This window comes from Herpailurus yagouaroundi, unplaced genomic scaffold, assembly GCF_014898765.1.
Source record: "Herpailurus yagouaroundi ecotype Mexico unplaced genomic scaffold, PumYag 180, whole genome shotgun sequence".
Classification (NCBI taxonomy): Eukaryota; Metazoa; Chordata; class Mammalia; order Carnivora; family Felidae; genus Herpailurus; species Herpailurus yagouaroundi.
In genome coordinates, this window is record NW_024412411.1 from 3,281,952 (window position 1) to 3,299,336 (window position 17,385).

The 17,385-nt window shown below is 44.6% G+C and overlaps 1 pseudogene; it reads left to right on the forward strand.

Annotated features, from left to right (window-relative positions):
• Positions 1-205: 205 nt before the first annotated feature.
• LOC121039254 (bifunctional purine biosynthesis protein ATIC-like) lies at positions 206-2,620 on the forward strand (annotated as a pseudogene).
• The last annotated feature ends 14,765 nt before the right edge of the window (positions 2,621-17,385 follow it).

The following is a 17,385-nucleotide window of genomic DNA, read 5'->3' on the forward strand; positions in this document are numbered from 1 at the left end:
TGGTGTCAGTACAGATCCTGATTAGGATCCTCTGTCCCCTCTCTCTCAATCCCTTTCCTGCTCGTGCTCTCTCTCTTTTTCTGTCTCTCAAAAATAAATAAACATTAGCCTGCCTGATCGTGCGTGTTCTGGCCACTCTGTGCCCTTCTGCATTTGGCATCGCCACAGCTGCCCTCATTCACTCCCTACCCTGCCACCCGCAGCCATGGCACCAGGCCAGCTCGCCTAGTTTAGTGTCTCTGACAAAACGGGCCTCGTGGAATTTGCCAGAAACCTAACTTCTGTTGGTGTGAATCTGATCGCTTCTGGAGGGACTGCAAAAGCTCTCAGGGATGCTGGTCTGGCAGTCAGAGATGTCTCTGAGCTGACGGGATTTTCTGAAATGTTAGGGAGCCGTGTGAAAACCTTGCATCCTGCAGTCCATGCCAGTATCTTGGCTCATAATATCCCAGAAGATAATGCTGACATGGCCAGACTTGACTTCAATCTTATCAGGGTTGTCGTCTGTAATCTGTATCCCTTTGTGAAGACAGTGGCTTCTCCAGATGTAACTGTTGAGCAGATTGATATTGGTGGAGTAACCCTCCTGAGAGCAGCAGCCGAAAACCACGCTCGAGTGACAGTAGTATGTGAACCCGAGGACTATGTGGCCACGTCCGCAGAGATGCAGAACTCCGACAGTTAAGACACCTGCTTGGAGACTAGACGCCATTGAGCCTTGAAGGCTTTCACCCGTACGGCACAATATGAGGAAGCAATTTCAGATTACTTCAGGACACAGTATAGTAAAGGAATATCTCAGATACCCTTGAGGTATGGAATGAATGCTCACCAAACTCCTTCTCATCAAAAGCGCTGAAGCCCAATCTTCCCATCACAGTTCTAAATGGAGCCCCTGGATTTATAAATTTGTATATAGTGAAGGAACTCAAAGAAGCTTTAGACATTCCTGCTGCTGCCTCTTTCAAACATGTCAGCCCATCAGGTACTGCTGTTGGAAATTCCAACAAGTGAAGATGAGGCCAAAGTCTGCATGGTCTACGATCTGCATAAAACCCTTACACTCTGGGGCGCCTGGGTGGCTCAGTTGGTTAAGCATCCGACTTCAGCTCAGGTCATGATCTCACAGTTTGTGGGTTCAAGCCCCGTGTTGGGCTCTGTGCTGACAGTGCGGAGCCTGCGTGGGATTCTCTCTCTCTCTGTCTCTCTCTCTCTCAAAAATATTTAAAAAAACAACAACAACCCTTACGCTCATATCAACTGCATATGCAAGAGCAAGAGGGGCTGACGGGATGTCTTCATTTGGTGACTTTGTTGCATTATCTGATATTTGTGATGTCCCTACTGCCAAAATTATCTCCGGAGAGGTATCGGATGGTATTGTTGCCCTAGGATATGAAGATGAAGCTCTGAAAATACTTTCCAAAAAGAAAAGTGGGAACTACTGTGTTCTTCAGCTGGACCAGTCTCACCATCCAGATGAAAACGAAGTTCCAACCCTCTTGGGTCTTCGTTTAAGTCAGAAGAGAAATAATGGCGTCATCGACAGGTCATCGTTTAGCAATGTTGTGATCGAGAATAAAGATTTGCCAGCATCTGCGCTCAGAGACTTCATTGTAGCCACCAATGCTGCGAAGTACACGCAGTCTAACTCCGTGTGCTATGCCAGGAATGGTCAGGTTATCGGTTTTGGAGCAGGACAGCAGTCCCGAATACACTGCACGACCTTGCAGTGGATAAGGCAAACTATTGGTGGCTTAGACATTATCCACAAGTGTTTTCAATGAAGTTTAAAACTGGAGTGAAGAGAGCAGAAATCTCCAATGCCATTGATCAACGTGTTACCAGAACCATAGGTGAGGATGAAGATTTGGTAAAGTGGAAGGTACTGTTTGAGGAAGTGCCTGAACTACTACTAACTGAAGCAGAGAAGAAGGAATGGGTTGAGAAACCTAATGAAGTTTCTATCAGCTCCGATGCCTTCTTTCCTTTCAGGGGTAACGTAGACAGAGCTAAACAGGAGTGCTGTGGCATAGCCGCTCCTTCCGGCTCCGCTGCTGACAAAGTTGTGATTGAGGCTTGTGATGAACTGGGAATCATTCTTGCACATACGAATCTTCGGCTCTTCCATCATTGACTTCATTGCACAGCATTTTATGGTTTGTTCCATAAATCGCATGTGACATTTTGACAAATACATTTTTAAAAAATTAAAATAGTAAGTCTTAGTCAAAACAAATACATAAACATTTAAAAAAAATCCCTTCTTTTTTAATCACTCATGCCAGCCAAGTGTGTTCCTCCTCCATCTCAACATTACTGGAACAGGGCCCTTTCTACTGCGACTCTGGCGACAGGGCAGTGAGAAGTGCGTTCCAGGGGCTGCTTGTCCCCTACTCTCTGCCTGTATGGTTCCCCTTTTCATGTCCTATTTAATATCTGCACTGCTGAGTAGGGCTAGTGGTAAGTGTCCTATAACCTCTTTGCATGACAAAATATCACACGAGGAGGAAACGGAAAGATAGCGACAGTGAAGCAGACATAACCTAAAATTGACCGATGTCACTATTTACAGATTGCAACCGGTTCTGTCCTCTGGACCAGCCTGCACCTCAACTTGCATGTTGATTAAGCGCCAGGTGTGAGAGGTGAGAGTCAAGGTCTTTAGAGCAGTGGCCAGGTCTACTTATGGAGACCTCCCCAGTGGGCCCACTCCTCATGGCCCTTCCTTTACCAGGTCTTCTTTCAAGAAATCACCAGTTCCTTCCATCTCCCCAAAGAGTGAACCTTTTTTTTTTTTTTTAATTTTATTTATTTTGAGAGAGAGAGGGTACATACAAGTGGGGGAGGGGCAGAGAGAGGAAGAGAGGATCCCAAGCAGGCTCGGGGCCAGGAGCCAGAGCCAGATGTGGGGCTCCATCCCATCAACCGTGAGACCATGACCTGAGCCAAAACCAAGAGTCGGGAGTTTAACCAACTGAATCACCCAGGTGCCCCAAGAGTGAACTTTTAAAAACAGAAATCACATCACACCATTTCCTTGTCGGAAGCTCTCCACAGCTTTCCATGGGACTTGGTATGTGTTCGTTCCTGTCTGCTCACCTGGGTGGGAGGTACCCCAGAAATCTGAGGATCCGGGACGAGCCCCCAGTTTTTATTGAAGCCTCCTACACACCTCACCTTCTCCCACAGGACCTGAGAGGAGGGAGAAGCTCCAGAGAAATGGGGCATCATGGCTTCAGCCACATAGACACGTCTAGTGTCCTCCCACATACTGTGTTCTGAGAATTCCAAGGCCACAATCTCTAACAATGGTTGTTCTTTAGGAGGAACCTTCAGTTGCCCCTCCCCACTCCCCATCCTAACTATCTCCTCCCCATGAAGGACAGACTGCTAGTGGAAATCATCTACCAACCACAGGGCTAACTTTATAGGTACTACCCATGCTCGGGAAGGTCAGTCACGTTGGCTATAAGGAGTGCTCTAAAAATGCCAGCCCAGAACAGAGGCCACTTTATCAGGTTCTGCACCTTGGCTTAAGCTTTGGAAAAGTCCTGCACTGACCCCCCGAGCCCAGCTTCGGTGCAGTAACCAAATATGGCCACAAGAGGGAAGTAATGCATCTTCCCAACTGCAGGGGTTTGGCTTCCACCAGGAACAGCTCAGATGTGTTCACCCTGCTAAAGCAGAAGGGCCAGATGGAGATCTGCGGGTGTTCTGTGAAGGCAGATAACCTGATGTGCCTTTAAAATGACATTCTTTAAATACTTGCTCAAATGTATTTCATGGGGAAGAAAAGAAACTGCTTTTCTAAATAAATAAAAAACTAAAAAATTATATATGTAAATACATATATAAGTATGTAAATACAATATAGTTTTTTTTAATGTTTATTTATTTACTTTTTAGAGAGACAGAGTGTGAGCCGGGGAGGGGCAGAGAGAGAGGGAGACACAGAATCTGAAGCAGGCTCCAGGCTCTGAATGTCAGCACAGAGCCCAGTGCAGGGCTCGAGCTCACAAACTGTGAGATCGTGACCTGAGCCAAAGTCAGACGCTCAACTTACTGAGCCACCAGGTACCCCCAGTATGTAAATACAATATAAATAAACATATATACACATACTCCTTGTGGGTAGCAACTAGGAGGGTCATAAAGGAGACTGGTGGTGTTTCTTGATCTGGGTGCCAGTTACACAAGGTAGGGTTCATTTTGTGAAAGTCCATCAAACTGTACTATGATTTGTGTACTTATCTGTAAGTATGCTGTGCCTCAAGAAAAGTTTATTAAAAAATCAATGGTCAGGGGCATCTGGGTGACTCCATCGGTTAAGCATCCAACTTCAGCTCAGGTCATGATCTCATAGTCCGGTTTAAGCCTTGCGTCAGGCTCTGTGGTGACAGCTCAGAGCCTGGAGCCTGCTTTGGATTCTGTGTCTCCCTCTCTCTCTCTCTCTGCCCTGCTCAGCTCGCTCTGTTTCCTTCTCTCTCTCTCTCAAAAATAAACATTTTTAAAAAATCAATGATCAATTAAAAACTATACTCTTTATGTTCAAAATAAGAGTCTTATGCAAAAATGACAACAAGTTTTTGAGAATTAATAGGTAATCTATTCACAAGTTTCAAAATTCAAATGATACCAAAGGGTGAATGAAAATCTCCCCTCCTCCTGTTCTTTAGGCACTCAGTTCCCGGCTATAACACTTATCTATTATTGTGCAATAAATTGGTCCAAACTCAGTGGCTTAAAGCAACAACCACTGTATTTGCTCACGACTCTGTGGGTCAGTGATTTGGGCTGGACCCAGCTGGGCAGGGCTTCTGCTGGCCTTGCCTGGGGTGAATCATGCTGCTTCAGTTTTTTGGCTGATGGATTGAGGCTATAGGCCTAAGATGGCCTCACTCACAGGTGTGACTGTTCAGGCCGGCTGTCTGGGGGCCTCTCTTTCCCCGTGATCACTCTCATCTTCAAGGAAGCTTCTTTGCGTGGTGGTAAGAACGGAAACTGCAAGGCTTCCTAGGCCCAGAGCTCTGACATCACTTCAGTGGCATTCTATTGGTTAAAGCAGGTAACCGGCCAGACAGCTTTGAGAGTGGGCAAAAACAGACTCCACCTCTTGATGGGAGAACAGCACAGTCACATTGCAAAAGGCTACACACACAAGGACTGGGAGGAATTTGTGACCATTTTTTTGCAATCTATCACATCTCCCATGGAAATTCTTACATAGCCCTCTAGAAATATTTTGTCCGTGTTTAAACAAATGCATATGTACATAAGTATATGTGTTTAATATTTATATAAAATTCATATATATGCAAATGCCTCCACTTCAAGTTAGACACCTAAGAGCCTTTCCTAAATTCTCCCTTTCCCTCAGGATCTACACTCAGTCCATCAACCAGCTAATTAAAAACTCCAAAGTGCATGCAAAATTTATCCACTTCTCGCCATCTTGTTCTAGTGCTTGTGAAGGCACCCTTGATTGTTGCTCGCATGACACTCGTGCTGATTCAGATCCTTGCACAGGCCACAGGGACCTTCCAAGGGGTCAGGCCCTCCTCCTGTGGGCATCATTCTGAACTTGATGGGCACTGAGTTCTTTGCATTCCCTCTTGTGTTCAGTTACTGTTCTCGAAACATAAATATTTTCTATATGGAGAGGTGGAGTACAGAGCTCTAACTCCAGCCACGAGCTGTGGCAGAACCGCGCCCTGTGTTCTGGTATTGCTCATGTGGGGGAACTGGGGCCTTGGTGTCTTTTCCTGCAGGCAGAGTTCACTCAGTAAGATTCCACCAACCAAGAATGTTGTAACAGTGTGACCTCACTGCTTCTGGGAGGCTCTAGCAAATTTTCCCACTTCCTCCCCAGAAACCAGATCAAGGGGTGTGAAGATGGGATGTCTTTTTCAAGACACCAGAGTCCAGTGTCATCCTTTACTTAGAATATTGTTATCGGGGCGCCTGGGTGGCGCAGTCGGTTAAGCGTCCGACTTCAGCCAGGTCACTATCTCGCGGTCCGTGAGTTCGAGCCCCGCGTCAGGCTCTGGGCTGATGGCTCAGAGCCTGGAGCCTGTTTCCGATTCTGTGTCTCCCTCTCTCTCTGCCCCTCCCCCATTCATGCTCTGTCTCTCTCTGTCCCAAAAATGAATAAACGTTGAAAAAAAAATAGAATATTGTTATCTATTTACCCTACATTTACCTCATCAAAGGAGCCATTCAAGCGACTTCTTCCTAAATAAAGTTCTGTTCCCAGGAGTCTTGTTGTCTAAACCCAAATGTATTGGCTATTGTTCCCAGCAGCCCTTCCTCCCCTCCTACCTCTTCATTTTGGAAACAGAACTTGCCCTATATGGGCACATGACAGAAGCTGGGCCAGTCAGAATCCTTCCCTGGGATTTTTTCCTCCTGGAGCTGGCGGGTAGGAAAGAATGCAATAGACACAGAGCCTGGAGCAAAGAGTGAGAACATACTTTTTGCTTAAGCTAGAGCCAGCTTTCTGCATGTACAACAAGAAACTGCCTAATACAGGCCATTTCTGAAAGTTCCTCCTGATCAGGCACACTTATCTGTAAAGGACTGGGATGTATGCCATTTTTTATGACCAGAAGACAAATGTGTTAGAGTTCATATTGAAAGTACCCGTACCCCTACTGCTAAAGCATAACACTAAAATGTAATCCCCAAAATACTTTCTGTTATCATCAGGCTTTCTTCCCCTTTGGAAGTGGAATGGGTTGCCTAGACAGGATATGTGTGTAAAAGGGCCATGGTACAATGCATTGCAAGCCACTGCCTTGCACAGTCAGGTCTTAGGGATATTCAGTCTGACGGCACCAGGTCCATGAGTCCTAACCTCTGCACACTGTCTAACCAGTGTATTGGAAATGTTGATGGCGGGGAAAAATCCAACCAGACTGACCAAGGAAGTTGGTGCGACCAAGATACACATCACTGGAATCAGCAACAGGGACAGATGTGGAAACTTCTGGAGTCCTTCAAAAGGCCCTCACTGAGGAGACATAGCTGTGGATGATGAATCTGAGTGAGTACAGGTCCTACCAGGCCTTCTAGATTCTCAGCTGCCTCTCCTTTCCCTCACAACTGCATCCCAGCACTAACCCAATATCTGACACAAAGAAGCATTTGGTAAAATTTGGTTAAACTAATAGGTAAATCAGTAGCCCTCCTTTAATTCCTAGATAGGCCACATTTCTAAGTAGCATACAAGCGCAAGGCTGGAGAGCCATATCCATGAAGACATAAGACAACACGCCCTTTTTTGAAAAATTCAGTCATCCAAGTCCACTTCCTGCTGGTGCAGGTTCAAGGGCCCAAGGAGTATGGTGAGGGGTGAGCAACCAGAGGCTTCTGCAGGCTGGGTTTGGGGTTTCCTTGATAGCACAATTCCTTAAAAAATTTAGTAGACCTTTGGTCTATTTGGTTCTGGTCAGTTTCAGTGTGAGTAACCACAGCCAAAGACCTCATCTAGACACGGTTTTCGAGCCTGAAGACTCTGATCTTTTCCTTATCACTCATTCCTCCAGCTGGATGATGGCTCTCTTCAGACCATTTGAAACAATACGCGTGGGTGGGAAAGCACCATCCTTCCTTGCCAACAGGCTCACTGCTTTTCTGAAGAGGGTACTTGTCTTATCTCCTCCTAAAGCTGCCACTGTGCAGTTAACAAACCGAAGTGCTTCAGTGCAGAAGCAATTGGCTTTTTAAACTCTACAATACTCAAAATTAAAGGATTCTTGGTCCACCCAGATTATAGGTAATAGCAGAGTTCCTCCCTTAGTAAAGCTGTACAGAGTGGCTAGCTCTAGTTTGAGTTTCGTTATTTCTTTCTCTCCAGCAGGATTTTGCTAGAAGTAGCAAGAAAGAGCTGGAAAACATCAACATTCTAAATTTCCCTAACTTTCTACACTATTACACTGCATTGCCACAACCTCAGGTAGCCTATGATCTGCCTTTCAAGATGCGGTAGCTAGTATTTGAAGCTTACCACTCAATGAATCACCCCTTCCAGTATTCACAACCTGTGTAGTACCCTCCCTTGAAATCTGGGCTGGTCCTGTGACTAACTTTAAGCCTTAAGAAGGTCTGGCAGCTTTCACTTTTGTCTACTTGGGATCCAGCTGCCATGTAAAGAAGCCCAAGCTAAATCACATGGATGGAGAAAGAGGTCACAGCCCTTCCAGCCATCCCACCCACACACATAAGTGAAGGCATCTTGGATATTCCCTCCCCAGCCACCATCTGACTCATCAAACACCCTTGTGAGACCGGCAGAAGAGCCACCCAGTTGGAACCATCACCCTTCAATGCACAGAATTGTGAGAGGTAGTAAAATGTTCATTGTCTTAACCCTTTAAGTTCGGGGATGGTTTGCCTCACAGTAATAGGCAAGTAACACACAATTTTTGGATCAAATGTTTTACTACTGTATAACAAGAGTCGCAAGCTTTCCAGTCTGCAGTGCCTGAGTCCTTGCCATCTGCAACCCAATGAACTCATTAATTAAGCACCTCAGTTTTGTTACTTGCAGTGATCTATTTCTAGATACCAAATTCAACATTAATTAGAAATAGGTTTACCGGGGCGCCTGGGTGGCTCAGTCGGTTAAGCGGCTGACTTCGGCTCAGGTCATGATCTTGCGGTCCATGAGTTCGAGCCCCGCGTCGAGCTCTGTGCTGACCGCTCAGAGCCTGGAGCCTGTTTCAGATTCTGTGTCTCTCTCTCTCTCTGACCCTCCCCCATTCATGCTCTGTCTCTCTCTGTCTCAAAAATAAATAAACGTTAAAAAAAAAGAAAAAAAAAGATATAGGTTTACCTATGACAGAAAAATTAACGTCATGGTGGCTTAAACTAAATAAAAATCTATTTCTCTCTCACATAGATTTAGTCCAGAGATAAGTAATCTAGAGCTGGCTTGACCCTCCACAATTTCAGGGACCCAGGCTCTTTTTCTCCTGTTCCACCATCCTCAACACATGACTTTTCTCTCATGGTCCAAGATGGCCACTCAAGCTTCAGCCATATGGCTGCCTTTCGATCAACAGAAGGTGAAAGGGACGAAGAAAGATATGTCTCTCCCTCAAAGGACATTTCCTGAAGTTGCACAGGACACCTCTTATATCTCATTTGCCAGAACTTACTCACATGGCCGCAATAAGCTGGAAGATATGCTGAGAGAGGTGGTCCTAATTCCAAGTGGCTATGTGTCCCAATGTAAATCTAGGATTCTACTAAGGAAGGAGAAGAAGAGTGAATTTTGGGGATAAACTAGCAATCAGTGCTCTGATTACACTGGCTTTCTAGTCAATTCTGTTTTCTAGAGAGCAAGGCTCCTCCTCTGTTCTCATTTTTCATACTTCCTTTTGTCAACTCTGAAAGAAGAATAAAACGGAGAAAGAAAAGGGGGAGGGGAGGGGAAAGGGATGGGGGAGGGGAGTGGCAGGAGCAGGGGCAAGGAGGAGAAGGAGAACGAAGAAGGAGAAAGAGGATGAGAAGGGGGAAGAAATAAATTTGTTAGTGTTACAGTTGGAATTAAATTAAATTTACATAGTAATTTTGGAGAATTGACAATTTTATGAATTTCTATCTTCCTGTCCAAGAACATGGCATGTCTTTTCATTCATTCAAATCTCATTTTATATTTTTTAATACAATTTTATGGTTTTCCCTTTATAGATTCTATACTTTTCTTAAGTGTATTCTGAAGTATTTCATAGTTTTGGTTGCTCTAGAGGAAGTTTTCCTCCCAATTTTGTTTCTGAGTCCTCACTCGAAGAGTAGAAGAAAAGACTGACACCTTTGCATCCAAGTACGAGACAGCAGCTTTTAGCAGTGGGTGCTCCCGCGGAGAACAACTGGAAAATCTAGATGAAATAGCCTCCCTGTCCACCCAAGAACAAATGTGTAAAGGGGGTGAAGAACTTCTCAACCAACCAGGCCTGGGCACTAAGCTTCTGGAGGAGGAGGGACTGGCGGAAAGGGGAGCCAAAAATCTGCTGCTGTTTTTTATACCTCAACATAAAAGTTTTTTTTGTTCTTTTTTGTTTTAGGGTTTTTTTTTAATTTTTATTTTTTAATATTTATTTATTTTTGAGAGAGAGAGAGAGAGAGAGCATGAGCAGGGGAAGAACAGAGAGAGAGGGAGACACAGAATCCAAAGTAGGCTCCAGCTCTGAGCTGTCAGCACACAGCCTGATGTGGGACTTGAACTCAAGAGCCATGAGATCATGACCTGAGCTAAAGTCAGACACTTAACTGACTGAGCCATCCAGGTACCCCAGGGTTTTATTTTTTAAAGTTATCTCTACACCTAACATGGGGCTCAAACTCACGACTCCAAGATCAGGAGTCATGCTCTTCTGAGTCAGCCAGGTGCCCCTCAACATAAAATGTTCTTAAAAATTTTTTTCTTTTTGCTTTCTATGTTTATCTTATATGCTGTCACTTTTTCCAATTCTCTCATTACTTCTAGTAGTTTTTACTAGAGTCTCTTATGTTTACTCGGTATATAATCTTAACAGTAAAGAGAATTTTATCTCTTTTTTTCTTTTTATTTAAAAAAAATTTTTTTTTCAAACGTTTATTTATTTTTGGGACAGAGAGAGACAGAGCATGAACGGGGGAGGGGCAGAGAGAGAGGGAGACACAGAATCGGAAACAGGCTCCAGGCTCTGAGTCATCAGCCCAGAGCCCGACGCGGGGCTCGAACTCACGGACCGCGAGATCGTGACCTGGCTGAAGTCGGACGCTTAACCGACTGCGCCACCCAGGCGCCCCTATCTCTTTTTTTCTTAAGTTTATAAGCGATTTTACCATGAGGCTCTTGCTAAACCTGCATGGAATAACTGAATACTTGATGAATGGAAAGAGTTGCTAAATACCTTGATAATGGAATCAAAAAGTTCACTAAAATGTTTTGAACTCCTTACTTGCAGGGCTTTCTATCCGCCCTTGTGTTAATCCTCATAACATGGCAGGAGGCAGGCTTTGCTCTCCCCGCTTACAGATGAGGAAAGGACACTCAGAGAGGTTAGCTAACCTGTTCAAAGTCTCTTACTGGGGGTGGCAGGGGGAATGGGGAGCCAGGACAGGGCTGCCACCTCCTCCCCTTCTCTCCACCATCTGGCACTCGGTTCTGAAAGGAGTTTTAAGCTCTCCTAAGGGAACCATCTGCTGAGGCAACACAGTGAGCGTTATGTGTAAATCTGCAGGGAGAGCAAATGATGGCTTTGTCCCTCTTTCATCCGTTCACCCATTCATTCTCTTCATGAACATGTGTGGAGCATTGAGCACTTATTCTGTGCCAGGCCCTGCACTGGGCACTGGGGACACAGGGATGATTAGGCCCAGTGACTACAGGATGGGCAGCAAGAGAAAGTGCTTTCAGGCAGAGGGAGCAGTGTGCACAGAGAATAGAATGAGTCCTCCTGGGGGCCACAGCGGAAAAGGAAGCAGGAGAAAAGAAGGAGCCCTGCACAAGGTTGAAGGTATCAGGGTATTTGACACAGGGCTGTGCCCCCTTGACCCTCTCACTCTGGTCTGCCCAGTTGCCAGACAGGTTTGGTTCTGGAAGGAACCTTGCTCGGTGTTCTCCACAATGTGGCACAGCAGGACTCGGTGACAGCAAGGGGCTCTGTGCAGCCTGGGTGCCATGGAGGGGTTTCATCCTGCCTTGAATCTGCGCCGTTGGCAAACTGGGAGATGCCGTAGAGTTCTATGCAGAACGAGACCAGTGTCACTCTCCCAGAGTCAAGGGAGAGAGTCATGTGTGCAGTGATGGTAGGTATGTTAACAGTTCTCTTGGTTTTAGGCAGAATTTTTCAGTCAATGAAAAAAATTTTTTTCTATACCAAGAGTCAAGGAGCATACCATTAACAATTCAACATAGTTCTCATAAAGTGAAAGTTCCTGTCAGTTTCACCCTGAGGTGAAAGAAGATAAAAGCCCAGAAGTGACTGACAACCTGATACATCAAACCCCATGATTTGGATCATCTTCTGCTTAACAGCAAACCAGCCAGGAAAAGAAAATCCTCAATATTTAGATCAAGATAAGCCCATCTCTTTTTTCATGAGAAAGATCCAAAATCCATAAAAAAACCCAAATCTGTGGGGAGCCTGGGTGGCTCCATTGGTTGAGTGTCTGACTCTTGATTTCGGCTCAGGTCACGGTCCCAGGGTCATGGGATCGAGCCCCACGTGGGGCTCCACACTGAGTGTGGAGCCTGCTTGGCATTCTCACTCTCTCTGCCCTTCTCCCCTGCTCATGCTCTCTGTCTCTCTCTCAAATAAATAAAAAAAGAAAAAAACCCACAAATCCATAAAAAGAAACCAAATCTATAAAAGTACAAGTGGAAAAAGCAAAAGCAAATTTAAAACCATACGGGTAACAAAAGCACCTTTTGTTTAGGGCCTTCATACAGAACTCCATGGCCTGTGTGAAGAGTCAGATCAAGTCTCTGGAGGAATGTTGGCTAAAGATGAAAGACCTAACAGCTTCCCTTGGGGAAGGCAACATACATAATAAGTTGGAATCAGGAGGTGGAGACAGTATTTATGACCAGACAAGAAGAGCCAGGAGGACACTGGCTGATATTGAAAAGTCGAGTGCGCATTTAAAAATCCAAGATGGAGAGAGACATCAATTCTACATCAACACTGCTAAAGAAGGGAACAGAAAAGCCAACAGGACAGATCATCTTAAAAGCCTTCAGGTTGAGGGGCGACTGGGTGGTTCAGTCGGTTGAGTGTCCAGCTTTGGCTCAGGTCATGATCTCCCAGTTTGTGGGTTGGAGCCCCGTGTCGGGCTCTGTGCTGACAGCTCAGAGCCTGGAGCCTGCTTTGGATTCTATGTCTCCCTCTCTCTTTGCCCCTCCCCTGTTCGCACTCTGTCTCTCTCTCTCAAAAATAAATAAACATTAAAAAATAATATTTTTAAGTAAAAATTTAAAAAAAAGTCTTCAGGTTGAACAAACCTCCACTGAAAAAGTACAGATCAAAATCTTCAGGGGAGAGGACGTGAAGTGATAAACTTTATCAAGAGAAAGAAATGGAGTCTCTTGCAAAATTATCTGTCCAGAAAGATTATCACTTGGAGCAAGAAGAGGAAAGTTCTGAAGCAAATGACAAGATGAGCATGCAAATGAAGAGCTGAAGACCTTCAGAGTGCAAGTCAAAGACCTTGAAGGGGCGCCTGGGTGGCTCAGTCGGTTGAGCATCCGACTTTGGCTCAGGTCATGACCTCACGGCCTGTGAGTTCAAGCCCCGCGTCGGGCTCTGTGCTGACAGCTTGGAGCCTGCTTCAAATTCTGTGTCTCCCTCTCTCTCTGCCCTTCCCCTGCTCATGCTCTGTCTCTCTCTGTCTCAGAAAGAAATAAACATTAAAAAAAGACCTTGAAGAAAATCTGGAAAGCATCATTTATCCTTTTATTGCCTTGAACTAAAAGATCATGACCATTGGACAAGAGCACAGGAGGCTGAAAGGAACCTTTTTATCTCAAGAAAAGAGATTGTAAACATGAAACAAAGAACAATGGGAGCCATAATTAAACTTGAGCTTCTAGATGATGATCCAGATGGAGCAGTTTTCAGGGAGCAGTTGCACTGCCCCCCATCTCTGGTATGGGATGCTGTTTCTTCTGAGATAGGAGGGTCTCAGTTCCCCTTCTGTCAGACACATCTGGTGTTTACAATAGATTCAAATGGGAAGTTCATGACAAGACATCTACCTCCCCCCTGTATCGGTAGGGGTTCTCCGGAGAAACAGAACCAGTAGGCTACATATTCATATATAAAGAGTTATCTCAAGGAATTGGCTTATGTGACAGTGCGGGCTGGCCAGTCTGACATCAGTAAGGCAGGCCAGTAGGCTAAAAACTCTCAGGCAGGGGCTGAGACTATAGTCTATAGACTGACTAGTCTTCTTCCTCAGGGAAATCTCTGTTTTGTTCTTAAGGTCCTTCGATTAATTGGATGATTATTGAGAATAACCTCCTTTACTTACATTCAACTGGTTGTAGAGGTTAACCACATCTACAAAATACCTTCACAGCAACACCTAGATTAGCTTTCTTTCTTTTTTTTTTTTTTTAAATTTTTTTTCAACTTTTTTTTTTATTTATTTTTGGGACAGAGAGAGACAGAGCATGAACTGGGGAGGGGCAGAGAGAGAGGGAGACACAGAATCGGAAACAGGCTCCAGGCTCCGAGCCATCAGCCCAGAGCCTGACGCGGGGCTCCAACTCACGGACCGCGAGATCGTGACCTGGCTGAAGTCGGACGCTTAACCGACTGCGCCACCCAGGCGCCCCTAGATTAGCTTTCGATGGAAAAGCTGGGTACTATAACCTAGCCAGGTTGACACAGAAAATTGATTCCCTATGCCCCAGGAAGCCTGGATACTGGTCATCCCTCACCCCGCCCCAAACCCACGGCTTTCCAGCAAGAAGTTGTGCTCTTTATACTCCCTCATGGGCTGGGTTTTTCTCTGGACACTCCCAACCAGGAAATGGGAAGTATGTCACCTTCCGGGTCCATTGAGCCTCCACATAACCCTTCTACTCAAACTCCTGAAACACAAGAAGGGCCCTATACCATTTCACTTAATTTTCTTCAAAATTATTTTTGAATTATCTATAACTTTTTAGCATAAAAACTTTTCACAACCCAACAATAAAAAACAAATAATCCAATTAAAAATGGACAAAAGATTAGAATAGGCATTTCTCCAAAGAAGATGTACAAATGGCTAATAAGCACATGAAAAGATGCTCAACATCATTGGCTATTTAAGGAAATGCAGGGGCGCCTGGGTGGCGCAGTTGGTTAAGCATCCGACTTCAGCCAGGTCACGATCTCGCGGTCCGGGAGTTCGAGCCCCGCGTCAGGCTCTGGGCTGATGGCTCGGAGCCTGGAACCTGTTTCCGATTCTGTGTCTCCCTCTCTCTCTGCCCCTCCCCCGTTCATGCTCTGTCTCTCTCTGTCCCAAAAAAATAAATAAAAAACGTTGAAAAAAAAATTAAAGGAAATGCAAATCAAAACCATAACAAGATAATACTTTTCACCTACTTAGGACGGCTATAATAAAAAAGATGGACAATGACAAAGTTGATGAGGATATGGAAAAATTGGAACTCTCATACGCTGTTGGTGGGAATGTAAAGCGGTGTAGCCCCTTTGAAAAACAGGTTGATAGCATGAAATGTTAAACATAGAGTTACCATATGATCCAACAATATCACACCCAAAAGAAATAAAAACATATATCCACACAAAAGTTCTCACACACATGTTCATAGCAGCACTGTTTACAATAGCTAAAGAGTGGAAACCACCCAAATGTCTATCAACTGGTAGATAAATAAAATATGGTATATACATACAGTTTAATAGTATTTGTCAATAAAAAGGAATGAAGTACCCTGGGGACGCCTGGGTGGTTCAGTCGGTTAAGTGTCTGACTCTTGATTTCAGCTCAGGTCATAATCTCACAGTTCATGAGGCTGAGCCCCACATAGGGCTCTGTGCTGACAGCACGGAGCCTGCTTGGGATTCTCTCTCTTCCTCTCTCTCTCTCTGCCCCTTCCCTGTGTGTATGCTCTCTCTCTCTTAAAATAAGTAAATAAACTTAAAAAAAAAAAAAAAGGAATGAAATACACATACAGATACATGCCACAATGTGGACAAACCTTGAAAACATCATGTTAAGTGAAAGAATTCCAACACAAAAGGCCACATGTTGCATGATTCCACTCAAACAAAATGTCCAGAAGAGGTAAATCCATAGAGACCAAGTAGGTAGTGGTTGTTGCCAGGGGTAGGGGGAAAGGAATGACCACTAGAGGGTATAGAGTTTCTCTTTGGGGTGATGAAAATGTCCTGAAATTAGTTAGTGATGGTGGTTGCACAAGTCTGGATATATTAGAACACTGAATTGTACACCTTTTTTTTAATGTTTATTTACTTTTGAGAGACAGTGACAGAGAATGAACAGGGGAGGGGCAGAGAGAGAGGGAAACACAGAATCCGAAGCAGAATCCAGGTTCTCAGCTGTCTGCACAGAGCCCGACGTGGGGCTCGAAACTACAAGCCATGAGATCATGGCCTGAGCTGAAGTCTGACACTTAACTGACTGAGCTACCCAGGTGCCTCTGAATTGTACACTTTAAAAGACCGAATTTTATGGTATATATGTCACTAGATTATTATGAAAAACCTTTCACATAACTTTTTACTTTCGATCAAATTGCACCTTAAAGTAAATTTCAGAATTTTAAAACAGAGCTAGTGTGTTATTCGCATTATATCATACTGTCTTGAAAATATGAGTGGTAAATTTTAACTTGATGAGCTAGTTCACTATTCTCTAAACAATATATTATATGAACTGTTCACCCACTAGAGACATTTGAAATAGCCAAATACTTGTTCTCTGCCAATGGTTCTATGCACCACAGTTACAAGAGAAACCTGAAAGTTACTTGTTAGCTTGTTGGTCTCAATACATTTCAGTAGATTAAACAGTCTCTCAAAGCCAAGACTTTTGAGCTGGGACTCCTGCTATGCTTTCAGCATCTCTCACCTGTTGACCCACACTCTTTCCAACAGTCTACACAGCTCTGGAAATTAAAGACAATCTCAGCAGTAATCGTCATGGCTTCAGGGTCTATGAACTCCCAGGAATTACATGCAAAATGTAAAATGTGTATGTGTGTGCATTTTTTCCCACGAGCAGAATCTACACCCTTTATCAGCTTCTCTCTTATTTTTTTTTTAAATTTTTTAATGTTTATTTATTTTTGAGACAGAGAGAGACAGAGCATGAATGGGGGAGCGTCAGAGAGAGAGGGAGGCACAGAATCTGAAGCAGGCTCCAGGCTCCTTTATCAGCTTCTCTCTCTCTCTCTCTCTCTTTTTTTTTTTTTTTAATTTTTTAATGTTTATTTATTTTTGAGACAGAGACAGAGCATGAACGGGGGAGGGTCAGAGAGAGAGGGAGGCACAGAATCTGAAGCAGGCTCCAGGCTGTCAGCACAGAGGCCGACGCAGGGCTTGAACTCACGTACCATGAGATCATGACCTGAGCCGAAGTCGGACGCTTAACCGACTGAGCCACCCAGGCGCCCCTTTGTCAGCTTCTCAAAGAGGGCCATTGACCAACATTTTAGACACATACGCCAGATGGGGCTGCATTTAGATTCTGTACAGGTACCCGTGGTTTTAGTTTGCCACTCACCATTCTCCTTTTTCTTGTCATAGCACCCCCTCTTTGGGAGGGTGGTGGAGGACTCGTCCCCCTGAATTACACACTGTTGCAGGAGAATCTTCCCTTTTCATATAGTTGCTAAATCCAGAGTATGTAATCTAG